Genomic DNA, 6,168 nt, shown 5'->3' on the forward strand with positions numbered 1-6,168 from the left:
AGTCAATCTACCATCCCCCGTTTTAACCCCAAAAAGGAGTTGATTTCTAAAGATACATTGTTTGGACACCTCCTCACCATCTATAGAGCATACATTTTAAACTTCAAGTCGTTTACTTCAAAAACATAGGACTTTCATACAAAATTCCAACCCCCGTTTTATCCCCTTAGGGGTCGAGTTTCGTAAAATCCGTTCTTAGCGGGTGTCTACGCCCTATAAGAAACCAACCTGCCAAATGTCAAATTTGTAGCTGTTATAGTTTCGGAGATTTCGTGATGAGTGAGTCAACCTACCATCCCCCGTTTCAACCCCAAAAGGGAGGTTATTTTTAAAGATACATTATTTGTACACTTTCTCATCATCTATAGAGCATACATTTTAAATTTCAAGTCTCTTACTTCAAAAACATAGGACTTTCATACAAACTTCCAACCCCCGTTTTACTCCCTTAGGGGTCGAGTTTCGTAAAATCCGTTCTTAGCGGATGTCTACGATCTATAAGGAGCCTACTTGCTAAATTTCAAGTTTGTAAGTGTTATAGTGTGTGTAGTTTTGGAGATTTCGTGATCAGTGAGTCAACCTACGAACCCCCGTTTTAACCCCAAAAAGGAGTTTATTTCTAAATATACATTATTTGGACACCTCCTCATCATCTATTGAGCATACACTTTAAATTTCAAGTCTCTTACTTCAAAAACATAGGACTTTCGTACAAACTTCCAACCCCCGTTTTATCCCCTTAGGGGTCGAGTTTCGTAAAATTTGTTCTTAGCGGATGTTTACGCTCTATAAGGAACCTACCTATCAAACGACAAATTTGTAGCTGTTATAGTTTCAGAGATTTCGTGATGAATGAGTCAATGTACCATCCCCCGTTTTAACCCCGAAAGGGAGTTGATTTCTAAAGATACATTGTTTAGAGACCTCCTCACCATCTATGGAGCATACATTTTAAATTTCAAGTCTCTTACTTCAAAATCATGGCACTTTCATACAAACTTCCAACCCCCGTTTTATCCCCTTAGGGGTTGAATTTCGTAAAATCCGGTCTTAGCGGATGTTTACACTCTATAAGGAGTCTTCCTGCCAAATTTCAAGTTTGTAGATGTTATAGTTTCGGAGATTTCGTGATGAGTGAGTCAACCTACCATCCCCCGATTCAACCCCAAAAGGGAGTTGATTTCTAAAGATATATTATTTGAACACCTTCTCATCATCTATAGAGCATACATTTTATATTTCAAGTCTCTTACTTCAAATCATAGGACGTTCATACAAACTTGCAACCCCCATTTCACCCCCTTAGGGGTCGAGTTTCGTAAAATCCGTTCTTAACGGATGCCTACGTCTTATAAGGAGCCTACCTGCCAAATTTCAAGTTTGTAGGTGTTATAGTTTCAGAGATTTCGTGATGAATGACCTTTCGCGTTTATATATATAGATTATTATAGATTATAGATTATAGATTATAGATAGATAAACTTAAAAAAAAATATACTTAAATACGAATTAGATGCGTTGAAAAAGGACTCCGTAATAGTTTTTCTCACAAAAGAAGCAACTTGAAAAAAAAGAAAAAAATAATAATAACATCTGGATTCAAACCGGGGTCTTCACATCGGGGATTTCCCATCTGAGCTATTATAAATTTGTACATATTGGCGAAATTTACCTTCGTATTACAATGCTATTGTAATAGTCTTTCATTACCTTTCAGGTACACGGATAAAACGACATTTTCACAAATGAACGACCTAACGAGATCGATTTATCGCCCCTGAAACTAAATTTCATGAAAATCGTTTTCAAGATCAAAATTATATATGCACTTATACAATAATATAATAGTATATATACAATAATCGCTGGTTTAAAGGTATAAGATTTAAATTCTTATAATAGTTTTTATCATAAAATTCTCAAATACGAGAGTTAAATGTAAATGATACCTTTTTATTATAATTATGCTTGTTCTTGTGCTTGCTTATCTTTATCTTCTACCATTTTCCCAATTTTTTATTTTTTGTTGTTTAAAATTAAATGTACCTCTAAAAATAGTTATATTATAACCCATAATTAGTTGTAATGGCGAAAACTTTAAATAAATACAAATTTTCAAACATTTTCTTTATTTTTTTCAATTTATTTTTTTCAAAATAATTATATTAACTATATTAAGTAGAATTTATAACAAAACTGAACCATCGAAATATATTAACGCAAATGACTTCCAACGGCTGCACCAAAGAAGATAATCATTTATTGTGATCGTAATTGTCACGACATGATTAAAAAAAAATTGATATATTCACGAAAACAATAATCACACAAGACCTTACGTTCAAAAATTCGAAACCTTCAATTCCTATTTGGGTAACTACTTATTACTCGACAAAGTAACAGGTACCGGTTAGCTTTGTATGTAGGTCTTGGTAATCGGTAGTGATCACTGAGCTCCGCTACCTAGTTTAAAAGTTATATATTTAATTCTTTGTTAGGTACTATATATAAAGTATTAATTTTATGGTAAGACTTTCTTAGTAAATTTACCACTGTAGTTTCATGAGGTACTAGGGAATGTACTTACAGAAACTAGATGGTGACTATTTGTTTATGAGTCTTCTTTTAGTACAGTGTATTTATTGCAAATGAAGTTTCTACTATTCGTGTCAACTGTTATTATTGCCAAAGGAAAAACATGTTCGTAATTAATTATTTAGGACATGACGCTATTGACATTCATTTTTTAATTCTATTTAGTTACTTCATTTTTTCTTTTTCAGTCTGTTGATGAATTTTACTATTTAACTATAACTAGTTTTTTCCCGCTACTTCTTATGTCTAGATAGTACTCTAAATCACCTATTGTTACTCAACTGGCAATGAAGGAATTTTAAATCGAATCATTACATGTGATGAAAAGTGGATCATGTACAATAATCGGAAGCGCTCATTGCAATGGCTGAACCCTGGCGAGCCAGCCAAATCCTGCCTCAAGCGAAAATTGACTCAAAAAAAGTTACTTGTAAGCGTTTGGTGGACTAGTTTCGGTGTCGTTCTCTATAGTTTTTTTTTTTATCTGGCCAGACGATTACTGCAGATGTCTATTGCCAGCAACGGCAAACCATTATAGAAAAGCTAGCTGCTAAACAACCTAGGCTAGTCAATCGCTCTAGGCCACTGCTCTTTTTTTTGGTATCGCAGGGGAACCCCTTTACGGCCGATGTCCAGGACGCCCGGGTAGGCAGTCCTAGACCGTATGTCGACTTCAGTAACTGGGAGTGCAATACCAACCAAACCCCTGCGGGAGCCTTCAGCTGCTTTAATTGGAGGGTCCCGGATCTGCAGCCAACAGGATCCCTCTAGTGACAGGCTTCTCCTCCATGGAGCCAATGCTGATTCATGACAACGCTAGACCAGACACTGCACAAAAGACAGCTACCAAATTAGAGGAGCTTCAATTGGAATGTCTAAGACATCCACCCTGATCCCCGGATCTTGCTCCAAGATATTACCATTTTTTTCTAAATGTGGATAACTTCTTGCAAGGGAAAAGTTCAACTCTGATGCGGTAGTCCAAACCGCCTTTAAACATTTGATTCATTCCCGTCCGAGAGTTTTTTTTTTGTAAAGGAATCAATGAACTACCTATAAAATGGCAAAAGTGCATAGATAGCAATGGTACATACTTTGATTAATTTTTGGGGGGTGATGGAACGGGGTGTTGAGTTCCTTGTTCGTCATCGCAAAGGGAGGATTAATTTTCAATTCGCAAGTAATACAAAGTATGTAGACGAAAAAAAATAAACAAATGCACTAGTCGTTACTACGATGGGATATATCCTTTCCAACAAAAAAAGAATTATCAAAATCGGTTAATAAACGACGAAGTTATTTAACGAACATACATTTAAAATATAACCTCCTTCTTTTTTGAAGTCGGTTAATAAAATCATAATTAATTGAAATAATAACACTTTAAAATATTCTATGCAAATAAAAAAAAATACACACAAATAATTGATGCTTTAAGTTACTTGTCGGCGTTTCACTATATGAGTTCGAGGAAGGGCGTTGGGTCCACGCTCGAAGTCTCGTCTATACTATTCCGTTTGATGACAGCTCACAAGGACTTACGTAGAATCACTTCCTACTGTTATACGTTAGATATTTTTATCCAGTCCTCTTTTTTAACCGACTTCAAAAAAGGGGGAGGTTACTCAATTCGACCGTATATATGTTTTTTTTTAATGTATGTTCGGAGATAACTCCGTCATTTATGGGCCGATTTCGATAATTCTTCTTTTGTTGGAAAGAAGATATCCCCACTTTGGTACCATGATTAAGAAACCAGGATCTGATGATGGAATCCCAGAGAATTCGAGGAAAACTTTCAAAAATCCGGATAACTCTTTACTGGGTGCACCGATTTTAATGATTTTTAATGTAATCGAAAGCCGATGTTTATCATGTGGTCGCATTTAAATTTCATCGAGATCTGATTACAACTTTTGGAGTAATCTTTGATAATGCGTATTTACTCGACTATTTTTTCGTCTACCGACGTTTTATTACTTGTCAATATAATTGAAGTCGGTTTTTCTTCGTTTGCCTGCAAACACAATTATTACTATACCGAAGTCTTGTCAAAGCAAATCGCAATATACTATAATCTCAAAATTTTATTAAGTTATGTTTTACTATAAATTTAAATAACATTACATCGGTTTCTGTAACGGTTACGGATTTCAATTAATTAATACTAGCGGCCCGCCCCGGCTTCGTGCGGTTGCCAAAACTATCAGTGTTCATTTACTATATTATGCATATTTATTATTATGCATGTATCATACATATAAACCTTCTTCTGGAAGTAGTAGTAGTTTTAAAGATACGTATCATACAGACAGCTGGAGTTTTAGTTACTAATAGTTTCGGTGACTTGAATTGCTAAAACAGAACGTGTACGTAATGAGTTGACTTTATTTTTATCATTTAGTACGATGATGATGAGTCTAGTTTGAGTCTTTTACTCTGTGGAAAATTGTGATGAATTATTTTATTGCAATTATGACTGACGAGTTACGATTAAGGTATAAAATAAAAACAGTACAAAGGACGAGCACGATTTTTGTGTTTGTTTGACCGGATAAACAGTAGGTATAATTATTTACTTATTTGTTTATTTCATCAACGTACAATGGTACGCATAGCATTGTTACAGCTTAGACTAATGTGATGTTAAAACTAGTAATATTTCAGAACACATATGTACACACACACATGTTTTGAAATCTCATTCAGCTGCCACAAAGCTTGTGATATGGGGGCAATTTCGAGCAGATAAGATTTTGGCGATGGCATGCAAAACAGGTTGTCTGGGTGATGTATTCAGTCGCGCTGTACACTCACCACGTATCCACGAGACCACGTTTCTAGACAGCCTGTTGTACCTAACTTACCCATGACGAATAAGCTCAGATACACGTCTTTTTTTGACAAAGCTTTGGCGCAACGGTCACCACACTGGTTTGTGGCCTTTGCGCTGGCGGTTGCAGGGTTGATCCCCAGACATGACAAACATTTGTATTGGCCATACAGATGTTTACCATGGTCTGGGTGTTTGTGCAGTTCTTGTAGGTCTCTCCACCGTACCTCGAAGTGCACATCAAGCCGTCGGTCCCGGTTTTTATAATGTACACCTGATAGCGATCGTTACTTATACTAGCGCCCAAAACCCGTAGATGCGAACTTATTCCATATATTATGCCTTTTGTAAATCAAAGTAAGTGGCAACTTTTTGTCCTCCAGCATTGACGATTAATGCCAGGTGGGACCCAAGCGACAGTAAGTTGCTTCTCGTACTTCCACGCTGTCAAAAACCATGAAATCTATACTGTACCCCTGCACTGCATTTAAAAACACATAGAGTAAAGGATTCTCAAAAGCTGACACGTATTAATAAGGGCCTGTTTCACCACTTGTGGATAACCCTATTTGATATATATATAGTATAATATATAGATTACCTATATAGAAAGATTTAAAGGCTTAAAGGCTTAATATTAAGTTTTTTACCATCGAATTCTACTATATTTATGAGATAATTCTATTCGCATATAATTAATCTTAAAGTTGCAATTTATTAATTGAGGAGAAACAGGTCCT

This window comes from Melitaea cinxia, chromosome 3, assembly GCF_905220565.1.
Source record: "Melitaea cinxia chromosome 3, ilMelCinx1.1, whole genome shotgun sequence".
NCBI classification, from domain to species: domain Eukaryota; kingdom Metazoa; phylum Arthropoda; class Insecta; order Lepidoptera; family Nymphalidae; genus Melitaea; species Melitaea cinxia.